Genomic DNA, 25341 nt, shown 5'->3' on the forward strand with positions numbered 1-25341 from the left:
GAGGCGACAGCAGGGCCTTTGGTACAGCTACTGAGATGGCAATTAGGCTGGGTGAAAATGAATGGAGACGAAGAGAACCGCGGAGGTGACGAGCGAGTGAAGGTGCGTTAGATGTGCAAGTTAATGACGTTATGGGTGAGTTAAGTATGATTCTCCAGGACTTCTCCTTCAATGGCATGTTTACCCACTCTTCCTAAGCAACAGAGAGGAAAGCTGAGCCCTTGAAATTGAATCATAGGTTTTATTCAAGGAGAAAGTGTGTTGTAGCAGAAGGCAGAGTAAGTGTTTTATTACTTTGAGATTTTTTATTCAGAGAACAGACTCCTGTGGACTTTGGTAAATACTTGTCTGTAGTTTTTCAGGGGAAATCAGTAGGAGATGTTTGAATAGCTACGCATGACAAGACAAATTCAGTTGTCACCCGGTTGGCTTGTAGTTTGAAGACTTTAATCAAATAGAAGTGTAATGTCAAATTTGCTTTTTCATGGCTTAAAATCATTTTCATTGTATCAGTTTTCACTTCATTCGACATTTCATTGATTTTTAGATATATCTTAAGCATTTTGAGTCACATCAAGCCTGAAGACTTTGATACATCAAATGAAGTACTTTCCTAACCTCTTTAAAAAATTGTTTTGTGTGTTCTATGTCTTTGTGGTGTGTGTGTGTATATATATATATATATATATATATATATATATATATACATGTAATTTTACCTCTTTCTGAGTATATATACTACTGGAGGAAGAGAAGCCATAGACAAAACAATTAGCAGCATAATATTTTAAATGGCTTTTTAAAAGAGCTGCTGAGAAACTGTACTTGATTACTTACATGTTTCATTATTTTTAACATCTACCTCTGCCTCTCACATTAATGCCATTATGCTGTAGAAGATGTATACAAATACATATGTACGTATTTACAAACATGCAATTCAAATGTGCATTTTTGGAATTCATATTTTGTAAAGAGCCAATAATTAATATTTGAGCACAAATAATGGGAGAATAGACTAGCTAGAACCAACTTTGCCAAAGAGTAGGAAGTGTGCTTGAGATAAGGGAGGATTAAATAGAGGTAAATGAAAAACTGAACACAGAAAGACGAAATATTGAGAGTACTTGGTCTAATTTGATTTAGCTGAGTTTCTGGAAACATAGACTTTCTTCTAAAGGAATAACATTGGAAAACTGTGGATAACAAGGGGAAATAGAACACCATTCTGAGGGTGCCAAAGGAAGGTCAGAAAAGCAGTTTTGTCTTGATAGAAAGAATTATAGCCCTTAATGGCCAGGAACGACACTATCTTCTTTGAAAACCTGAGTTCTAGAACTTCCCTGACCACGGAGCAGAGTGTTATGGAGATTAGAAAAGAGTTAGTCTATGTTAGATAAAACTTTATCCATTTCAGTACAATTCTACAATTTCCCTGTGGAGATCCTGAATACCTTTTGGTATACTTATTCTTCAGTGCTTTGTCTTCTTTGATGCAATTGTAAAATAATATCTTTTCCTTTTAAGTTTTCTAGTTTCCTGCTCTTGTATAGACATGCGTCTGACTTTCATATATCTAGCCACCTTGTCCAGAGATCCAATAGTTTTTGTTTTTAAAATGTAGTTGATTAAATCATTTGAAAATAATAACAGCTTTATTTCCTTAATTGTAACCTGTACGTTTCTGATCTCTTTCTATTGTGCTAGTTAGGGCCTGTAATTCAGTATTGAATAGAAATAGTACTAATGAGTATTCCTGTACCATTCCTGAATTTTTAATTATTTTTAAAATTTTATTTTATTGTGGTAAGAACATTTAACCTGAGATCTACCCTCTTAGCAAATTTCCAAGTGTACAATGCAGTATTGTTAACTATGGACACAATGCTGTATAGCAGATGTCTACTACTTATTCACGTTGCTTAACTGAAACTTTATGCCCATTGATTAACAACTTCCCATTTTCTCCTCCCACTGGTCCCTGGCAACCATCATTCCACTCTCTGATTCTATGATTTTGACTATTTTAGATACCTTATATAAATGGAATTATGCAAATATTTTTCCTTCTGTGACTGGCTCATTTCCCTAGCATAGTGTCCTGAAGTTTCATCCATTTTGTTACTTATTGCATAATTTCCTTCCTTTTGAAGACTGAATAACATTTCATTATATGTATATACCACATTTTCTTTATTCATTTATCTCTCCATGGGCATTTAGATTGTTTTATCATTTTGGCTATTGTGAATAGTGCTGCAACAAACATGACCGTACTACCATGTCTTTGAGATCTTTATTTCAATACTTTTGAATAAGTACCCAGAAGTGGATCATATGGTAGTCCTATTTTTAATTTTCTGAGGAACCACCATACTGTTTTCCAGCACCATACTGCTGGCTAATTTTGTATCCCTACCAGCAGTGTATAAAGGTTCCAACTTCTCCACCCCAACACTTGTTATCTGTTTTTTTTTTTTTTAATAGTAGACATCCTAAGTGTGAGGTGAAATCTCATTGTGGTTTTGATTTGTATTTTCCTAATGATTAATGATATTGTGCATCTTTACATATACCTATTGGCCATTTGTATGACTTTGTTTGGAGAAATGTCTGCTTAAATATTCAGCCTATTCTTAAATTGGTTTTTAGTTTTTTGTTACTGAGTTATCAGAGTTCTTTATATATTTTGAAAATGAACCCCTCATCAGATACATGGTTTGCAAATATTTTCACCCATTCCATAGGTTGAATTTCACTGTTTATTGTTTCCTTTGCTGTGCAGAAGCCTTCCAGTTTGATGTAGTCCCACTTTTCTATTTTTCCTTTGTTGCTTGTGGTTTTAGTATCATATCCATGAAATCACTACCTAGACTAAAGTCCCCCTGGGACAAGCTTTCCCCTGTGTTGTCTCCTGCAAGTTTTATAGTTTCAGGTCTTCACTTAAAGTCTTTAATACATTTTAAGTTTTTAAATCTACTTTGTATATGGTGGAAGATGAGGATCCAGTTTCATTCTTTTGCATGTGGCTGTCAAGTTTTCCCAACATCATTTGTTGAAGAGACTAATTTTTTTCCCCACTGTATATTCTTGGCTACTTTGTTGAAAATTAATTGACCATATATGCATGGATTTATTTCTGGGCTCTCTATTCTGTTCCATTGAGCTGTGTTTCTGTTTTTATGCCAATATCTTACTGTTTTCATTACTATACCATAGTACCATACTAAACCATAGGGTTTCCAGCACTATAGCTTGCTGGTTGTTGAGTGGAGCTGGGTCTTAGCCTTGATAGTTTGATTAGTATGTGTATTAGTATGTGAAACACAAGCTATAAATGATACATTAAACAAGATGGACTTAATTGATATTTATAGGACATTCTATCCAAAAACAACTGAATACACTTTCTTCTCAAGTGCTCATGGAACATTCTCCAGGATAGATCATATCTTGGGTCACAAATCAAACCTTGGTAAATTTAAGAAAATTGAAATTGTATCAAGTATCTTTTCCAACCACAATGCTATGAGACTAGATATCAATTACAGGAAAAAATCTGTAAAAAATACAAACACATGGATGCTAAACAATACACTACTTAATAACCAAGAGATCACTGAAGGAATCAAAGCAGAAATCAAAAAATACCTACAAGCAAATGACAATGAAAACAGAACAACCCAAAACCTATGGGATGCAGCAAAAGCAGTTCTAAGAGGGAAGTTTATAGCAATACAATCCTACCTCAAGAAACAAGAAGCATCTCAAATAAACAACCTAACCTTACACCTAAAGCAATTAGAGAAAGAAGAACAAAAAACCCTCAAAGTTAGCAGAAGGAAAGAAATCATAAAGATCAGATCAGAAACAAATGAAAAAGCAATGAAGGAAATGATAGCAAAGATCAATAAAACTAAAACCTGGTTCTTTGAGACAATAAAAAAAATTCATAAACAATTAGCCAGACTCATCAAGAAAAACAGGGAGAAGACTCAGATCAACAGAATTAGAAATGAAAAAGGAGAAGTAACAACTGACACTGCAGAAATACAAAGGATCATGAGAGATTACTACAAGCAACTATATGTCAATAAAATGGACGACCTGGAAGAAATGGACAAAGTCTTAGAAAAGCACAACCTTCCAAGACTGAACCAGGAAGAAATAGAAAATATAAACAGACCAATCACAAGCACTGAAATTGAGACTGTGATTAAAAATCTTCCAACAAACAAAAGCCCAGGACCAGATGGCTTCACAGGAGAATTCTACCAAACATTTAGAGAAGAGCTAACACCTATCCTTCTCAAACTCTTCCAAAATATAGCAGAGGGAAGAACACTCCCAAACTCATTCTATGAGGTCACCATGACCCTGATACCAAAACCAGACAAATATGTCACAAAGAAAGAAAACTACAGGCCAACATCACTGATGAACATAGATGCAAAAATCCTCAACAAAATACTAGCAAACAAAATCCAAGAGCACATTAAAAGGATCATGCACCATGATCAGTGGGGTTTATCCCAGGAATGCAAGGATTCTTCAATATACGCAAATCAATCAATGTGATAAACCATATTAACAAATTGAAGGATAAAACCATATGATCATCTCAATAGATGCAGAAAATCTTTCAACAAAATTCAACACCCATTTATGATAAAAACCTTCCAGAAAGTAAGCATAGTGGGAACTTACGTCAACAAAATAGAGGCCATATATGCCAAACCCACAGCCAACATCATTCTCAATGGTGAATAATTGAAATCATTTCCTCTAAGATCAGAAACAAGACAAGGTTTTCTACTCTCACCACTATTACTCAACATAATTGTGGAAGTTTTAGCCACAGCAATCAGAGAAGAAAAAGAAATAAAAGGAATCCAAATCTGAAAAACAGAAGTAAAGCTGTCAGTGTTTGCTGATGACATGATACTCTACATAGAGAATCCTAAAGATGCTACCAGAAAACTACTAGAGCTAATCAATGAATTTGGTAAAGTAACAGGATACTAAATTAATGCACAGAAATCTCTTGCATTCCTATACACTAATGATGAAAAATCTGGAAGAGAAATTAAGGAGACACTCCCATTTACCATTGCAACAAAAAGAATAAAATACCTAGGAATAAACCTACCTAAGGAGACGAAAGACCTGTATGCAGAAAACTATAAGACACTGATGAAAGAAATTAAAGATGGTAAAAACAGATGGAGAGATATACCATGTTCTTGGATTGGAAGAAGCAACATTGTGAAAATGACTATACTATCCTAAGCCATCTACAGACTCAGTGCAGTCCCTATCAAACTACCAATGGCATTTTTAACAGAACTAGAACAAAAAATTTCACAATTTGTGTGGAAACACAAAAGACCCCAAATAGCCAAAGTAATCTTGAGAAAGAAAAACAGAGCTGGAGGCATCAGGTGCCCAGACTTCAGACTATACTACAAAGCTACAGTAATGAAGACAGTATGGTACTGGCACAAAAACAGAAATATAGATTAATGGAACAGGATAGAAAGCCCAGAGATTACCCCACACACATATGGTCACCTTATTTTTGATAAAGGAGGCAAGAACATACAATGGAGAAAAGACAGCCTCTTCAATAAGTGGTGCTGGGAAAACTGGACAGCTACATGTAAAAGAATGAAATTAGAACACTCTCTAACACCATACACAAAAATAAACTCAAAATGGATTAAAGACCTAAATGTAAGATCAGACACTATAAAACTCTTAGAGGAAAACATAGGCAGAACACTCTATGACATAAATCACAGCAAGGTCCTTTTTGACCCACCTCCAAGACAAATGGAAATAAAAACAAAAATAAACAAATGGGACCTAATGAAACTTAAAAGCTTTTGCACAGCAGAGGAAGCCATAAACAATATGAAAAGACAACCCTCAAAATGGGAGAAAACATTTGCAAATGAAGCAACTGACAAAGGATTAATCTCCAAAATTTACAAGCACCTCATGCAGCTCAATATCTAAAAAACAAACAACCCAATCCAAAAATGGGCAGAAGACCTAAATAGACATTTCTCCAAAGAAGATATACAGATTGCCAACAAACACATGAAAGGGTGCTCAACATCACTAATCATTAGGGAAATGCAAATCAAAACTACAATGAAGTATCACCTCACATGAAGTATCACCTCACACCGATCAGAGTGGCCATCATCAAAAAATCTACAAACAACAAATGCTGGAGAGGGTGTGGAGAAAAGGGAACCCTCTTGCACTGTTGGTGCGAATATCAATTGATGCAGCCACTATGGAGAACAGTATGGAGGTTCCTTAAAAAACTAAAAATAGAACTACCATACGACCCAGCAATCCCACTACTGGGCATATACCCTGAGAAAACCATAAATCAAAACAGTCATGTACCACAATGTTCTTTTCAGCTCTATTTACAATAGCCAGGACATGGAAGCATCTTAAGTGTCCATTGACAGATGAATGAATAAAGAGGATGTGGCACCAATATACAATGGAATATTACTCAGCCATAAAACGAAACGAAATTGAGTTATTTGTAGTGAGTTGGATGGACCTAGAGACTGTCATACAGAGTGAAGTAAGTCAGAAAGAGAAAAATAAATGGCATATGCTAACACATATATATGGAATCTAAAAAAAAAAAAGGGGGGGTTTTTAAGAACCTAGGGGCAGGACAGGAATTAAGACACAGACGTAGAGAATGGACTTGAAGACACGGGGAGGGGGAAAGTGTAAGCAGGGATGAAGTGAGAGCGTGGCATGGACTTACATATACTACCAAATGTAAAATAGATAGCTAGCGGAAAACAGCTGCATAGCGCAGGGAGATCATCTTGGTGCTTTGTGACCACATAGAGAGGTGGGATAGGGAGGGTGGGAGGGAGACGCAAGAGGGAGGAGATATGGGGATATATGTATACATATAGCTGATTCACTTTGTTAAAAAGCAGAAACTAACACACCACTGTAAAGCAATTATATTCCAATAAAGATGTTAAGAAAAAAATAACCCCTTAGTCACTTTGATTCCTAGTTTTCTTGCCTTCAGCCAAATAATTTCCTTGATTAAGTCTCCAGGAAGAGCTGACACATTCTAAGTGCATGGCTCTGTCTGTAGGCCCATCTTTCCATGAAGTCATAAGTGTCTTCTGTAAACCTAGAAGGAAGCCCCTCCCCTCCCTTTTCACACACACCGTTCTCTTGACATCTTCCAGTTCAGAGACTTCAGGCACAATTGTCAGATATGGAAACTAGCCAAATCATCAAAACTCCATTCACTGTGGGCAACTAGAGGACAGAATATCCGTGAGAAACATCTGATAGCAAAGATGAACACCGCTTGTTGTAGATGTCTACAATTTCAGGAGGTGCTGAGATTGGAAGAGGATAAGGAGAACTATAGAGAAAAACCTCAGAAGTTAGTGAATATATTGGAAGGAAAGAGGTGTCCAAGAATATATTGATTTTGGAGATGGAGAAAACTGTGACGAGTTAAGCAAGGAGACAGGATCTGTGAGATGATGGAGCCAATGCACGTGAAAGTGTGTCATGTTGGAAAGATGGAAGAAACCTGGCTTAGCAGGTTTGGGATTGTGGAGGATGTGGCCAAACTGAGAGAGCGAGGCAAGTTCCTCCTCCCACTAGAAGGCTTCCAACACTCCTTACAGAACCAGTGGAATGATGAAAATGGTTCATGATTGCTTTAGGATGTGACAGCTGAGTTACGGCTGCTTCCTTGTAAGAGTGCAGGTACCACCGGCTGACAGATACCAGGTGGCCGGTGTTAGGGAGATGCTGGGAGCATTTAAAAGGATCTAATTCTAGAATATGGAATAGATATGAAACTCTCTTATAGCTTGGTTCTCTTATTCTTATACGTGATAGGACTTTCGGACCTAATTGAAATCTAATGAGCAGAACCAGTAGGTTTCATTCAGATAGAGCATTTTAACTTTGACCAGAAGGCATTTTCATTTATTTTTAAAGACTTTATTGTAGTTTTGTGTTTTTAATACGGAATTTAAGACAAATTCTTCCACAAAAGCTGGCTGACGTGTTTGTTGAATCATTTTTTTGTATTCACATGAATTCTCATTGAATGTTCTATAACCACATATTGATATAATGCCATTTTTTGGTCTAGTTATTACCTATCTCCTATTGTACTAAGTGAATCAAGATGATGTGATCAATTATGTCTTTTTCTCTAAATAATCAGTTAGAGCTTCTAATGTGGAACATAAATTTTTCTAACAAAAGTGTATTTCTGCGAGGAAAGGGTGGTGGATTCTGTGGGGTGATAGAAAGGGGGTTTTCACCTTCTGCCAGGTGGTTTCCTGTACTTGCTGATCATCACTGGCTCCCTGGGATACTGCCCGGTCATTCAAATGCAAGTCTCCCAATCCCTCTTGTAGTTTAGTGTATTGAGGGTGGAGGAGGTAACTTGAGAGCCATTGGCATCTAACCAGTCAGTCAGGTGGATGCCGGTGGGCTTCTCTTATTCCTGTATATCCCACTGCAAGCATGTATGATCCCCATCTTTTCCAGCAGAAAGACTTGAACACTCTTTGAGTTGTGGTTCCCTATTTCATATGTTAGCTAGTTTTCAGGGATTCCTCAACATTTTGAGGTCCCTCTGACACTTCTTGATTTAGGAGGGCTGTTATAGACTTAATTTATGTATAATTTAATGTCATTTCTAGAGAATCTGGTGAGAAGGAGAGAAACATGAATGTGCTCAGTCCATTACTTTACTCCTCTCCTGCAGATAAGATGGATTTTGTTTCTCTGGATGGAAATAATTTGGGCATAAAAATAGGTTTCTATTTCCAATAGTATGCAAGTGCTCTCATATACACAACTGCTATTATTGTCTTATTTTATTTTGTATATATTTGGCATCTTTCTCCAGTCTGATTAGAAGAAGAATTATCCACATTATTTTCACTTCTCTAAGGAAGAGGTGGTCCAGTAAAAAAATAAAACTGAAGGAGAGACCAGGTGGCCAATTGTCTTCTGAGTCACTTGCATTCTGTTTATTTCTCCTTTTTATGAATTTCTCTGAGTATACATCACGCTGAATTGGCATGTCATCAGGTAAACAGCCACAGAAATACAGATGCCGTTTTCATTTTGGGTCAGCAGAAATACACATTCTAAGTCAGCAGTCAGCAATCAGCCTGGAGTCAAAAAGTGTGGTATTTTGTTAGGGTTGATTTAGTAGTCTTTAAATAAAAAAAAAAACCCATTGTATGTTGAACTTAAATTATTGTAGAATTCATCCTATTTAATCCTATTTAATATTCTATTTAGGCCTTTTTTGGGGTGAGGTGTTCCTTACCAACCAACCCTGTTTGCCCAGGATTAAGTATTCTGTGTCCTGGCAATCTGCTCAGTGTATCCAGTGATAACTAGCATTTTTAATTTACCTGAGACCTAGCTACTTTGTTTTCAGTCTTTCACTAGATCTGTGAAAATGTGTTTTCTATAATCTAATTCCTTAACATGTATCAAGTAGCAATAGAGAAATAGCTATAGAAACATAAGGCTGAATTATCCATTGGTTTGGAATGTTCAGATTTTCTCTTTTTTGTTGTATATCAGATTGCAAGAAGTGAAATAGATGAACAATGAAATTTTTATTTCTATATTTCTGAGAAAACAATACTGTAAGATTAGCTATCACTTTAGAATTTGTCTTTTTAATCATAATATGAAACTTTTAATTTTAATTTGTTTTGTCTTCTCTGATTTTCAGTATTAGAAAATATTGCATTAGGATGAGTCTGTATGCTTCAGATATGTGCTTTTCTGTATGTTCATCTTTTATTGCTTATTATCTTTTAACTATGTATTTGAAAACTTATAAAGAAATTCTGCCAAAGAATTAATATGGGGCTTCCCTGGTGGTGCAGTGGTTGAGAATCCACCTGCCAATGCAGGGGACACGGGTTCGAGCCCTGGTCTGGGAAGATCCCACATGCCGCGGAGCAACTGGGCCCGTGAGCCACAACTACTGAGCCTGCGCGTCTGGAGCCTGTGCTCCACAACAAGAGAGGCCGCGACAGTGAGAGGCCCGTGCACCGCGATGAAGAGTGCCCCCCGCTCGCCGCAACTAGAGAAAGCCCTCGCACAGAAACGAAGACCCAACACAGCCAAAAATAAATAATAAATAAAAATTTAAAAAAAAAAGTATATCATCTTAAAAAAAAAAAGAATTAATATGTGAAGGGAGTTCATACTCAATGATATTATAGAAAAATATATTGGAGTACTGGAAAAGAAAAATGTAATATTCTTATAAACAAATATTTGTTGGGTGTGTCCTTTGGGCAAGGCCCTATTGTAGGAGTTAAAAACAAAGATATTAAAAAACAAACCTGTGCCTTTATGGGCTAACATTCTATAGAGAATAAATGAAACATATACACATACAAAGTGAGATGACAAAAATGAAGTTGCTAATAACATAAAGCAAATAAATAAATAAATCTATATACAAGTAAATTTTCTAACTTCACTAAGCTGAGGATAATTTTTACTTTATTTCTGTCTCTAGGAAATTTCTTCTATATCCGAATTCTGTAGATGTCAAAAAGGGTTTGCGCACTACTGACATCTTTTTGGGGGGTAAAACATATTTTCTGAGTAAAAGTGTATCAAGAAAAGCTTTATAAATTTTTAAACTATGTTGAAATGGTATTATGCTTTGTCAGTCTCCAAATTTTTTTATCTTGATATCTCACTTTTTAACCCTCTTTGAACCATCTAACCTTTTAGGAGTAGCTCTCCCTTTCTTATATTTAATATTTATTTAGTGCTTACTATAAGGCACATGTGCTTTATGTACTTAATCACTTTTAATCCTTGTGCATGATCACACGAAAAGGATGGATACAGTTGGGAATTTAAGCACTGAAGATTACTGTTGATTCAACAGTATGATGGGTCACCCTAACAATGAATCAAATGATATTTTAGTTGAATATTTTGCATATAACATGTGGATGTCCAGTACACACTTGATGATTGACAAACCTGTGGCTGCTGATGACACAGAAAGTCCAATGCAATGTTTATGTCATCTCTGTTCCATTTTTAACACTTCATCTGTGTTCATTTTAGCACAAGAAATCTAATAAGTCTTGCTGACTAGCCTTGGCAGACAGACCCTGAGAATCAAATTGGAGAGCAGGCTTGGGAGATATAAGTTTCAGGGTTTGGGAGCTATGTAAAAATGATCAAAAGAGATGCCTTTCCTTATTTCTAATATCCTAGTTCCCGCTTGAAATTTCCCTAATGCTTATTTCAGGATATGTGACCTCTTAACTGGTAATCGATTCATTCTTCTGTATTAACCGATCTGTCTTGACAGTTCAGTTAATAGTTCAATCAGCTAGTAATGGATTTTTGATTGATAATCTGTGGGTTAGGTCAGAATAGTAAAGATGGCTGTACAGTTAGTAAACTATCATTTTGAGTACACATTCACGTGGTCTTTCATGTGAGTCATGGGCTTCTCCTTAAACTCTAACTCTGATCCTAGCACACCTTGTCTCTTGTGTAATTAAAAGTGAAAAATCACTAGATTCCTAAAGTGATTTAATTTATCCCATACAGTACAAGTCTTTTTCCCCACAGATGTTTAGAGACACAGCAGGAAAGATGCATATTCATAATAGCATGAAAGTGGAGATCCTGGCTAAATATTATCAACATGGAGTATTTCTTCTGGCCCATGTTTTACCATTTGTCTTGAATTGCTAAACATACAAGACAGCATGTGAAGTATATTTATGCAGCTGTAATTGTGATGATGATTATTTTTTTCCCCAAGTCCTGCTGGGCAGTCGATCTTTCTAGAAGAAATAAAATCGTCTCCTGTTTCTGATTAGTATACTGCATAATCTGATTTCAAGTTAACAAAGAAGATATACTGATTCAGTTTAGCCACGTTGGAATATGGTCCTGTGGATTTAATGAAGATGCTTTCAGAATTAAAAATAATCTGAAAATAAAGATGGAAGTCATGACATATTTTAAAACTAAAGAGATCTCTTCATGAAAGCTGGCCAGTTCAATTTCTGTCAAGCCTAACCACAAGCTATCGTGATATTAAATCAAAAAACAAGCACATTTCAGTGACACAGATAATAGAAAATGACAAGGTTCGGATGCACTTTTGCTTATGTGTTGTGTTATCTGGATAATTTCTAAATTTTTCCAAACAGACATCTAGATAGATAAAAGTCTGGCTTGATTTTTAAAAATCATATTTAGTAGATCTAAGGCAGTTTGAAGACAAATGGAATCTTTGAATTTCTGGCGGGCAATTGCTACCAAAGACTTCACATTTTCAATACAAATTGAATTATATGAATAAGTAGTAGCTCAACAAGCTACAGAAATAATATAGCAAACATGCACACACACATCGAATCCTCCCTTACCTCCCCTATCATCAGAAATGGAGTTATTTGAATTGAAATTATGTTATTATTGGATATCTTGTGGTGTTGAAGAGTTTCTTCCCATGGAAACTGAGGATATTCCTTCTTTTAATATTGACAAAATTAATTTTATTAGGCTGTGGAATTCGACGAATTTGAGGTTGACTTAGAAGCGAGTATCCCCTGTTATACTTCAATCCCTATCATATAGTGGTATATACAATAGCCATATTGTATTAAGATAACTATTATCTAGAGCAGATCATTCATTTGATTTACATTTCTATTTTCTTATCTGAAAAATGGGGATAATAATACTTAGCTTATAGTGTTGTTAAGAGGATTTAAAAAGTTAAATTTAATAAAGTGCTTAGCAGAAGGTAAGTTTGGTTAGTCTTATTTCTGTGGTCTCAATTGCCTATTTAGGGAAGCTCTTTCTGTCACTTTTAGGCCCTTAGTTGACTACTGTATTGAACTCATACTGAAGAGTTCATTAAAAGAGATCTCAGATCAGCTTAGATACATGATCTCATTTAGTCCTAGATCCCGTTACAGAGAACACACGCAATATGAACACTGGGTCATGAATTTATCTGGTTGGGGTAAAATACCAAAGAAACAAGATTAAGGATTTAATTTCTCTTTGAACTGGTCACCCATGAGGGCACGATTAAAATTTATCAATCAATTATCTATTATATGCCAGTCATTGCCTAAGGTATTTTATTTTTGTAAATTATCTCAGGAGAGCCTCACCTTATGACTGTTTTGCAAGATGAAAATCTGAACCTCAAAATGTGAAGTAACCTCTACTAAGTCAGAAAGTAAGCAGTGAAGCCTAAATTCAAACATGGATTTTACTACATTTGTAGTTTAGTCCCCTGACTCTATGACATTGGACTGAAATTACAAATCCTGCACACTGTGTTACAAATGCAAGTTAGTTATTTAGCACAAAGGCAACTATGCGACTAAGTGAAAGGACCTGAATAGATATTTAGAGCCAATTGCAAATCTTAGACAAGAAAGTTCTATCAATTTGTTCTCTGATTCTCTTCCCTTCTCCATCAGAGAATTCATTGTTGGGTTTGCTGGTAATAACCCATATTACAAGTCTCAAAAGGAATCTGAAATAATACTAAATTGAATCATTTAAACAATCCATTCAAATTACAAAATTCTTAGTTATGTTTTTGTTTTTACTTTTATTTATTTATTTATTTATTTTAAACATCTTTATTGGAGTATAATTGCTTTACAATGGTGTGTTAGTTTCTGCTTTATAACAAAGTGAATCAGTTATACATATACATATGTTCCCATATCTCTTCCCTCTTGCATCTCCCTCCTTCCCACCCTCCCTATCCCACCCCTCTAGGTGGTCAAAAAGCACCGAGCTGAACTCCCTGTGCTATGTGGCTGCTTCCCACTAGCTATCTGTTTTACATTTGGTAGTGTATATATGTCCATGACACTCTCTCACCCTGTCACATCTCACCCCTCCCCCTCCCCATATCCTCAAGTCCATTCTCTAGTAGGTCTGTGTCTTTATTCCCGTCTTGCCACTAGGTTCTTCATGACCTTTTTTTTTTTTTTCTTTTCCTTAGATTCCATATATATGTGTTAGCATACTGTATTTGTTTTTCTCTTTCTGACTTACTTCACTCTGTATGACAGACTCTAACTCCATCCACCTCACAACAAATACCTCCATTTCATTTCTTTTTATGGCTGAGCAATATTCCATTGTATGTATGTGCCACATCTTCTTTATCCATTCATCTGATGATGGACACTTAGGTTGCTTCCATGTCCTGACTATTGTAAATAGAGCTGCAATGAACATTTTGGTACATGACTCTTTTTGAATTATGGTTTTCTCAGGGTATATGCCCAGTAGTGGGATTGCTGGGTCGTATGGTAGTTCTATTTGTAGTTTTTTCAGGAACCTCCATACTGTTCTCCATAGTGGCTGTATCAATTTACATTCCCACCAACAGTGCAAGAGTGTTCCCTTCTCTCCACACCCTCTCCAGGATTTATTGTTTCTAGATTTTTTGATGATGGCTGTTCTGACTGGTGTGAGATGATATCTCATTGTAGTTTTGATTTGCATTTCTCTAATGATTAATGATGTTGAGCATTCTTTCATGTGTCTGTTGGCAATCTGTATATCTTCTTTGGAGAAATGTCTATTTAGGTCTTCTGCCCATTTTTGGATTGGGTTGTTTGTTTTTTTGTTATTGAGCTGCATGAGCTACTTGTAAATCTTGGAGATTAATCCTTTGTCAGTTGCTTCATTTGCAAATCTTTTCTCCTATTCTGAGGGTTGTCTTTTGGTCTTGTTTATGGTTTCCTTTGCTGTGCAAAAGCTTTTAAATTTCATTAGGTCCCATTTGTTTATTTGTGTTTTTATTTCCATTTCTCTAGGAACTGGGTCAAAGAGGATCTTGCTGTGATTTATGTCATAGAGTGTTCTGCCTATGTTTTCCTCTAAGAGTTTGATAGTGTCTGGCCTTACACTTAGGTCTTTAATCCATTTTGAGTTTATTTTTGTGTATGGTGTCAAGGAGTGTTCTAATTTCATACTTTTACATGTACCTGTCCAGTTTTCCCAGCACCACTTATTGAAGAGGCTGCCTTTTCTCCACTGTATATGCTTGCCTCCTTTATCAAATATAAGGTGACCATATGTGCGTGGGTTAATCTCTGGGATTTCTATCCTGTTCCATTGATCTATGTTTCTGTTTTTGTGCCAGTACCAAACTGTCTTGATTACTGTAGCTTTGTAATATAGTCTGAAGTCAGGGAACCTGATTCCTCCAGCTCCATTTTTCGTTCTCAAGATTGCTTTGGCTATTCGGGGTCTTTTGTGTTTCCAAACAAATTGTGAAATTTTTTTGTTCTAGTTCTGTTAAAAATGCCATTGGTAGTTTGATAGGGATTGCATTGAATCTGTAGATTGCTTTGGGTAGTATAGTCATTTTCACAATGTTGCTTCTTCCTATCCAAAAACATGGTATATCTCTCCATCTATTTGTATCATGTTTGATTTCTTTCATCAGTGTCATAATTTTCTGTATACAGGTCTTTTGTCTCCTTAGGTAGGTTTATTCCTAGATGTTTTATTCTTTTTGTTGCAATAGTAAACGGGAGTGTTTTCTTAATTTCACTTTCAGATTTTTCATCATTAGTGTATAAGAATGCCAGAGATTTCTGTGCATTAATTTTGTATCCTGCTACTTTACCAAATTCATTGATTAGCTCTACGAGTTTTCTGGTAGAATCTTTAGGATTCTCTATGTATAGTATTATGTCATCTGCAAACAGTGACAGCTTTACTTCTTCTTTTCTGATTTGGATTCCTTTTATTTCTTTGTCTTTTCTGATTGCTGTGCCTAACACTTCCAAAATTATGTTGAATAATAGTGGTGAGAGTGGACAACCTTGTCTTGTTCCTGATCTTAGTGGAAATGATTTCAGTTTTTCACCATTGAGCACAATGTTGGCTGTGGGTTTGTCATATATGGCCTTTATTATGTTGAGGAAAGTTCCCTCTATGCCTACTTTCTGCAGGGCTTTTATCATAAATGGGTGTTGAATTTTGTCAAAAGCTTTCTCTGCATCTATTGAGATGATCATATGGTTTTTCTCCTTCAATTTGTTAATATGATGTATCATGTTGATTGATTTGCGTATATTGAAGAATCCTTGCATTCCTGGAATAAACCCCACTTGATCATGGTGTATGATCCTTTTAATGTGTTGTTGGATTCTGTTTGCTAGTATTTTGTTGAGGATTTTTGCATCTGTGTTCATCAGTGATATTGGCCTGTAGTTTTCTTTCTTTGTGACATCTTTATCTGGTTTTGGTATCAGGGTGATGGTGGCCTCGTAGAATGAGTTTGGGAGTGTTCCTCCCTCTGCTATATTTTTGGAAGAGTTTGAGAAAGATAGGTGTTAGCTCTTCTCTAAATGTTTGACAGAATTCGCCTGTGAAGCCATCTGGTCCTGGGCTTTTGTTTGTTGGAAGGTTTTTAATCACAGTTTCAATTTCAGTGCTTGTGATTGGTCTATTCATATTTTCTATTTCTTCCTGGTTCAGTCTCAGCAAGTTGTGCCTTTCTAAGAATCTGTCCATTTCTTCCAGGTTGTCCATTTTATTGGCATAGAGTTGCTTGTAGTAATCTCTCATGATCCTTTGTATTTCTGCAGTGTCAGTGGTTACTTCTCCTTTTTCATTTCTAATACTATTGATTTGAGTCTTCTCCCTTTTTCTCTTGATGAGTCTGGCTAATGGTTTATCAATTTTGTTTATCTTCTCAAAGAACCAGCTTTTAGTTCTGTGGACCTTTGCTATTGTTTCCTTCATTTCTTTTTCATTTATTTCTGATCTGATTTTTATGATTTCTTTCCTTCTGCTAGCTTTGGGGCTTTTTTGTTCTTCTTTCTCTAATTGCTTTAGGTGCAAGGTTAGGTTGTTTATTCGAGATGTTTCCTGTTTCTTGATGTAAGCTTGTATTGCTATAAACTTCCCTCTTAGACCTGCTTTTGCTGCATCCCATAGGTTTTGGGTCGTCGTGTCTCCATTGTCATTTGTTTCTAGGTATTTTTTGATTTCCCCTTTGATTTCTTCAGTGATCACTTCGTTATTAAGTAGTGTATTGTGTAGCCTCCATGTGTTTGTATTTTTTACAGATCTTTTCCTGTAATTGATATCCAGTCTCACAGCGTTGTGGTTGGAAAAGATACTTGATACGATTTCCATTTTCTTAAATTTACCAAGGCTTGATTTGTGACCCAAGATATGATCTATCCTGGAGAATGTTCCATGAGCACTTGAGAAAAATGTGTATTCTGTTGTTTTTGGGTGGAATGTCCTATAAATATCTATTAAGTCCATCTTGTTTAATGTATCATTTAAAGCTTGTGTTTCCTTATTTATTTTCATTTTGGATGATCTGTCCATTGGTGAAAGTGGGGTGTTAATGTCCCCTACTATGATTGTGTTGCTGTCGATTTCCCCTTTTATGGCTGTTAGTATTTGCCTTATGTATTGAGGTGATCCTATGTTGGGTGCATAAATATTTACAATTGTTATACCTTCCTCTTGGATCGATCCCTTGATCATTATATAGTGTCCTTCTTTGTCTCTTGTAATAGTCTTTATTTTAAAGTCTATTTTGTCTGATATGAGAATTGCTACTCCAGCTTTCTTTTGATTTCCATTTGCATGGAATATCTTTTTCCATCCCCTCACTTTCAGTCTGTATGTGTCTCTAGGTCTGAAGTGGGTCTCTTGTAGACAGCATATATATGGGTCTTGTTTTTGTATCCATTCAGCCAGTCTGTGTCTTTTGGTGGGAGCATTTAATCCATTTACATTTAAGATAATTATGGAAATGTATGTTCCTATTCCCATTTTCTTAAATATTTTGGGTTTGTTATTGTAGGTGCTTTCCTTCTCTTGTGTTTCTTGCCTAGAGAAGTTCCTTTAGCATTTGTTGTAAAGCTAGTTTGGTGGTGCTGAACTCTCTCAGCTTTTGCTTGCCTGTAAAGGTTTTAATTTCTCCATCAAATCTGAATGAGATCCTTGCTGGGTAGAGTAATCTTGGTTGTAGGTTTTTCTCCTTCATCACTTTAAGTATATCCTGCCACTCCCTTCTGGCTTGCAGAGTTTCTGCTGAAAGATCAGCTGTTCACCTTATGGGGATTCCCTTGTGTGTTATTTGTTGTTTTTCCCTTGCTGCTTTTAATATGTTTTCTTTATATTTAATTTTTGATGGTTTCATTAATATGTGTCTTGGCGTGTTCCTCCTTGGATTTATCCTGTATGGGACTCTCTGTGCTTCCTGGACTTGATTAACTATTTCCTTTCCCATATTAGGGAAATTTTGAACTATAATCTCTTCAAATACTTTCTCAGTCCGTTTCTTTTTCTCTTCTTCTTCTGGGACCCCTATAATTCGAATGTTGGTGCGTTTAATGTTGTCCCAGAGGTCTCTGAGACTGTCCTCAGTTCTTTTCATTCTTTTTCTTTATTCTGCTCTGCAGTAGTTATTTCCACTATTTTATCTTCTAGGTCACTTATCCGTTCTTCTGCCTCAGTTATTCTGCTTTTGATCCCGTCTAGAGTATTTTTAATTTCATTTATTGTGTTTTTCATCGTTGCTTGGTTCCTCTTTAGTTCTTCTACGTCCTTGTTAAATGTTTCTTGCATTTTGTCTATTCTATTTTCAAGATTTTGGATCATCTTTACTATCATTATTCTGAATTCTTTTTCAGGTAGACTGCCTATTTCCTCTTTATTTGTTAGGTCTGGTTTGTTTTGACCCTGCTCCTTCATCTGCTGTGTGTTTCTCTGTCTTCTCATTTTGCTTATCTTACTGTGCTTGGGGTCTCCTTTTCACAGGCTGCAGGTTCGTAGTTCCCGTTGTTTTTGCTGTCTGTCCCCAGTGGCTAAGGTTGGTTCAGTGGGTTGTATAGGCTTCCTGGTAGAGGGGACTAGTGCCTGTGTTCTGGTGGATGAGGCTGGATCTTGTCTTTCTGGTGGGCACGTCCACGTCTGGTGGTGTGTTTTGGGGTGTCTGTGGCCTTATTATGATTTTAGGCAGCCTCTCTGCTAATGGATGGGGCTGTGTTCCTGTCTTGCTAGTTGTCTGGCATAGGGTGTTCAGCACTGTAGTTTGCTGGTCGTTGAGGGAAGCTGGGTCTTGATGTTGAGATGAAGATCTCTGAGAGATTTTCGTTGTTTGGTATTACGTGGAGCTGGGTGGTCTCTTGTGGACCAGTGTCCTGAAGCTGGCTCTCCCACCTCAGAGGCACAGCCCTGATGCCTGGCTGGAGCACCAAGAGCCTGTCCTCCACACAGCTCAGAATAAAAGGGAGAAAAAATAGAAAGAAAGAAAGAGGATAAAATATAATAAAGCTATTATAATAAAAAACAAGAAAAACAATTATTAAGAAAAAATTTATTAAGAAAAAAATATTTTTTATTTCTTAAGATAAATTTATTAATTTTTTATAATAAAAAATAAGAAAAATGTTATTAAGAAAAAATTTTTTTAATTTTTTAAAATAAAAAATATGAAAAAACTTATTACGAAAAATATTTTTTTAATTTTTAAAAATGGAAAATAAGGAAAAAATTACTAAGAAAACATTTATTAGAAAAAAAATTTTTTAAGTACAAAAAAAAAAAAAAAAAAACGGACGGACCGAACCCTAGGACAAATGGTGAAAGCAAAGCTATACAGACAAAATCTCACCCAAAGCATACACATATACACTCACAAAAATGGAAAAGGGGAAAAATTAATATATCCTGCTCCCAAAGTCCACCTCCTGAAGTTGGGGTGATTTGTTGTTTATTCAGGTATTCAACAGATGCAGGTACATCAAGTTGTTTGTGGAGCTTTAATCTGCTGCTCCTGAGGATGCTGGGAGAAATTTCCCTTTCTCTTCTTTGTTCGTACAGCTCCCGGGGTTCAGCTTTGGATTTGGCCCCGCCTCTGAGTGTAGGTCGCCTGAGGGCATCTGTTCTTCGCTCAGACAGGATGGGGTTAAAGGAGCAGCTGACTTGGGCTCTCTGGCTCACTCAGGCCGGGGGGAGGGAGGGGTACAGAGGAGGCGGGGCGAGCCTGCGGTGTCAGAGGCCGGCGTGACGTTGCAGCAGCCTGAGGCGCACCGTGCGTTCTCCCGGGGAAGTTGTCCCTGGATCATGGGACCCTGGCAGTGGCGGGCTGCACAGGCTCCCGGGAGGGGCGGTGTGGAGAGTGACCTGTGCTCGCACACAGGCTTCTTGGTGGCGGCGGCAGCAGCCTTAGCATTTCATGCCCGTCTCTGGGGTCCACGCTGAGAGCCGTGGCTCGCGCCCGTCTCTGGAGCTCATTTAGGCGGTGCTCTTCCCCTCTCCTTGCGCACCAGGAAACAAAGAGGCAAGAAAAAGTCTCTTGCCTCTTCGGCAGCTGCAGACTTTTTCCCGGACTCCCTCCCAGCCAGCTGTGGCACACTAGACCCCTTCAGGCTGTGTTCACTCCGCCAACCGCAGTCCTCTCCCTGCGATCCAACCAAAGCCCAAGCCTCAGCTCCCAGCCCCACCCGCCCCGGCGGGTGAGCAGACAAGCCTCCCGGGCTGGTGAGTGCTGCTCGGCGCCGAGCCTCTGTGCGGGGAGTCTCTCCGCTTTGACCTCCGCACCCCTGTGGCTGCGCTCTCCTCCGTGGCTCTGAAGCTTCCCCCCTCCACCACCCACAGTCTCCGCCCGCGAAAGGGCTTCCTAGTGTGTGGACACCTTTCCTCCTTCACGGCTCCCTCCCACTGGTGCAGGTGCCGTCCCTATTCTTTTGTCTCTGTTATTTCTTTTTTCTTTTGCCCTACCCAAGTATGTGGGGAGTTTCTTGCCTTTTGGGAGGTCTGACGTCTTCTGCCAGCGTTCAGTGGGTGTTCTGTAGGAGCAGTTCCACGTGTAGATGTATTTCTAATGTATCTGTGGGAAGGAAGGTGATCTCCACGTCTTACTCTTCCGCCATCTTGCCCAGACCCGCTCCTTAGTTATGTTTTGAAAGAGATTTTATTCAAAGTTGGGGCAATTTCGCCCTATATTACAAGTGTTCTGAATTCTTTAGTGAAAATGGCATTCCTTTAACTTAGATATAAAAGAAGAATGACCTTTAATGCAAATGAATAAGAAATGTAAAGAACCATATATATGATATGAACTTAATATTTTTCCTTACTTTTGTTCCTCATTTAAAAGTTAAAGTTCAACTCTACTATTCAATGAGTTCCCAAATTTTATAGATCAAATTGTCCTCTGTTTTTAGGCTGTGTCTCTCATTAGGGATTACAAACCATATGCAAGGATTTCAACACATTGAAGGAATCATCGTGCAGTCTAAAGAAGATTCAGCCCAGATACAGAGCTTTGTTTCAGTGGTGAGCTTGAATCATTTTCCTTCATTGTAGTTTCATTCTGAAATGCTGTATAATATTGCATCTGACAAATACATGCAACCTCTCTTTGCTTAGTGGATTCCAAGTGAAGTGTGTGAAATATATTGTCTTGAGCTGGTATTGTCCTTTTGGTCATCTGGTCCACCATCTGACTTTCTTATTCTGCCTTGTTTCTTACGAAGAAATCTCTAGATTTCATGAGAGCCCTGCGTAGCTGGGGGTATATGTAGGTGGGGGTAGTATGTGAGCAGTTGCTCAAAAGTTGAGTAATGTGGCAGTAGGGTACCTGTTAAAAGGAAAAGTTTGAAATCCTGGAAGAAATAAAATATGAAAATTGTATTTAAATGAGGTTTTCCAGTTTTGTCTTTGATATTAAACTGATGAGGTAAATTGCTTTCAGAAATTAAAATAGAGATCTAAAGGTTATAATAATATCAATGCAAAAATAGCACAGAGAGAGGAAGAGATGGAGAGTTCATTTAAATATGAGAATGATTTGTGGAGATGTAATGGCTGTATTAATATTAATTATGCCATTATCATTCACTGCTCTCCAAATCAAAAATTGCCAGTCTATACCTTAAACTGGCAGAGAGACTGAAATGTAAACAGAAGTTGACAACCTTGCTTCTATGCACACAGGTTGTCCATGATTCTTAGGTTAAAAACATTCTAACCAATCTAACATTGAGAAAAGTCTAGGTTTGGCAGAAAAGCTCTGGAGGTGAAGAATTTGTTACTTCCAAGTGTTGCTCTTATGGTACCTTGAGCTTGGCTTTCCACTAGTTTTTTTTTTTTTTAAACATCTTTATTGGAGTATAATTGCTTTACAATGGTGTGTTAGTTTCTGCTTTATAACAAAGTGAATCAGTTATACATATACATATGTTCCCATATCTCTTCCCTCTTGCATCTCCCTCCCTCCCACCTCCACTAGTTTTTGAAGTGCTAAAGTTGCCTGGTCTCAGGTTCTGGTTCCCTCATAGGTCTGCTTAAACTCCTTGGTGAGGGGTAAGGGAAGAAAGATAGTGCTGTCTAGCCTCCGAAGGGGCTCTTAACAGCAAGGAGAAAACCAAAGGGACAAACATCTGTTTCCAGCTAGCTGGGATAGAGAGTATGGCCTGTTCAGAAAACCATTACTTAGACTAGAAGGTTTTCATAATTTGGGGATGGGTGATGGTGGAGATAAAGATTTTTATGCCTGAAAAACTATCCCATTAGGGATAGGATAGTCTTTTAACTCTGCACATTGATCTTTTTTTTCTTGAAGCAATTGACATTTAACAAGGAAGAAAACAACATTTTGAAGGTTGTATTTATTTGTTTAATAGTGTCACTGACCTAGTGTTAGGAAGAGAATGTTTTTATGTGCGATTTAAAAAAATGTTTAATATTGAGTCCTAAACAGATCCATTTCATTAAATTCTCAAGACTTTGATTTTCACCCCATTAAGTTCCATTATTAAAATTACCAGGTGATATCTGAAAAGTTATATCTCTAATAATTGCACAGGTCTCTTCCTCCTTTTTAAATGTAAAATGCTATTTTAAATGAATCATAGCATGTATTTAGCTGCCAATTTGAATCCCCACATCTGGGAATCGTCCCAAGATTACACACTTTCTGTCTGGAGGAGGTCGCATTCTCGGTATGAGCCTCAACAGCAATGATTTGATGCAGCAGTAAAAAGAGACACCCCAAGTGAATCCATGTGATAAAATATGGGAAAGGGGTATGGATGTCTTGGGTCCTCAATGTATGATGATAATTAAACCTCCAAATTTGAATTTCTCCTCTTTTTTTATAACTATGCCTACCCTAAAAAAAAAAAAAAAGATTTGAAATATGGGCAGAGGGGTGTGGTGCCATATGGCAGCACAAACAAAATTACCCAAACACTTCAGAAACAAGCAGGGTACATTTCTTCCTCCGTACAGTAACCATATGTGAACTCAACACGTGAGAAGCTCCCTTCAAGTTGATTCAAACAAGCTCTTTGTCTTTTGGCCTCCAGTGTGTTTCCTTGAAACAAAAACCAGGGGACCTTGGAGAGGAGTTACAGTGAGGTCCCTGCAGGGTCTGAATCCAATATTGCAAAGGTTGTAGAACTACTTTTTAAGTGAAAGAATTTTCTGAAGAAGCAAGAAGATGTATAACAAAAGAATCATTGTCACCAACAGGCAGCAAGCCTGCTTTTGGCACTGAACTGTTTTGTGAGTTGTTTATAGAAAATTAAAGAGAACTATTCCTGCCCTAATGGGGTTTATCATTGGAGAAGGACAGTTTTGTTTTATGATAAACAATGGGCACACAGACATTTTTATAAAGTCCTGAGAATAAATTGATAACTAAAGAAGCAGTGAAATATCCAGGAAATATTAGTAAAATGTGGTTATAGGTTATTGGTGGATCCTTGATTCCTAACCTCTGAACCCAACCTTTCCGTTCCTTCTTGCATGGCCTATAGTTGCACATGTTTTCTTGCTGATATCCGTCACAACAGCTCTTTTGATTTTTTTCTTTGAAGTTACCGTTTGGCTTATTTAAAACATACAGACTGCCTAAGGACCAGGAAACCTTGTGCCATCTATGGGATTGCATACACAATATATAAACTAAACACCTAAAATTGAATTGAGAATATAGTATAAATCATAGGAAAGAAAATCCCAAGAAGTATTTACCAGAAGAAATTAGAGCAAAAAAAAGAGATTTCCAGAGGTCTAGAAATGTATCTGACAAAGCTGAGAGGGAGACAAAGTTTAGACATTTAAAAGGATCCTGTATTAGTTCTAGATCCAGTTTAAGTGCTCATTCGGAGACCACTGATTTTCAGTTAAAGTAACTATGTTGATTTGAGTAGTTGGTGAAAGCTTTAAAAGGTAAAGTTAATGAATGAATAATTAATTTAATAAATACTTTTGAATACATGTTAGGAAACCAGTTTAGTCAACATTTTAAGTGGCCTCACTACAGGACAATTGGAACAGAATAAAAGCACGAGTTACTTCATTTTTGTTAGCTACACAGTTTCCAAGGTATTTAATCATTTTTGGAGTTTTTATTAGACAAATTTTAATATTCAGACATTTTTTGAACTTTGGACACCACTGATTAATTTTAGTTCTTTATTTAGCATATATAGCATCATGCTAGTTACCAAAATAATAATTGAGTTACTGTAACAGTTCATTATTGAAAAGTCAGACCCTTGACAGCCTCAAATCTATTAAGATTTGCAATAGGTTGAATTTTTTTTCCTTTCCATTATGGTTTATTACAGGATATTGAATATAATTCCCTGTGCTATACAATAGGACCTTGTTGTTTATCCCTTCTTTATATAATAGTTTGCATATGCTAGTCCTAAACTCACAATCCAACCCTCCCCTGTCCCTCCTCCCCCTTGGCAATCACAAGTCTGTTCTCTATGTCTGTGAGTCTGTTTCTGCTTCATAGATAAGTTCATTTGTGTTATATTTTAGATTCCACATGTAAGTGATATCATATGGTATTTGTCTTTCTCTTTCTGACTTACTTTACTTAGTATAATAATCTCTAGGTCCATCCATGTTACTGCAAATGGCATTATTTCATTCTTTTTCAGGACTAATATTCTATTGTATATATTATATATGCCACATCATCTTGATCCATTCATCTGTCCATGGACATTTAGGTTGTTTCCATGTCTTGGCTATTGTAAATAGTACTGCTATGAACACTGGGGTGCATGTATCTTTTGGAATTATAGTTTTGTCATATATGCCCAGAAGTGGGATTGCTGGATCATATGGCAACGTTATTTTTAGTTTTTTGATGAAACAACATACTGTTTTCCGTAGTGGCTGCACCAATTTACATTCCTGCAAACAGTGTAGGAGGGTTTCCTTTCACCACACCCT

General features: G+C 36.9%; 1 long non-coding RNA gene across 1 annotated transcript in view; it reads left to right on the forward strand.

Moving 5' to 3' along the window:
- Positions 1-20728: 20728 nt before the first annotated feature.
- Positions 20729-25341, forward strand: part of LOC309657875 — a 488969-nt gene continuing 484356 nt past the window's right edge. The window contains exon 1 of the long non-coding RNA XR_014261942.1: positions 20729-21417. This is a non-coding gene — a long non-coding RNA (uncharacterized lncRNA). The remainder of the gene's footprint in view (positions 21418-25341) is intronic.

The sequence above is a fragment of the Balaenoptera physalus genome, assembly GCF_965194825.1.
Source record: "Balaenoptera physalus genome assembly, chromosome: 3".
Taxonomy (NCBI): Eukaryota; Metazoa; Chordata; class Mammalia; order Artiodactyla; family Balaenopteridae; genus Balaenoptera; species Balaenoptera physalus.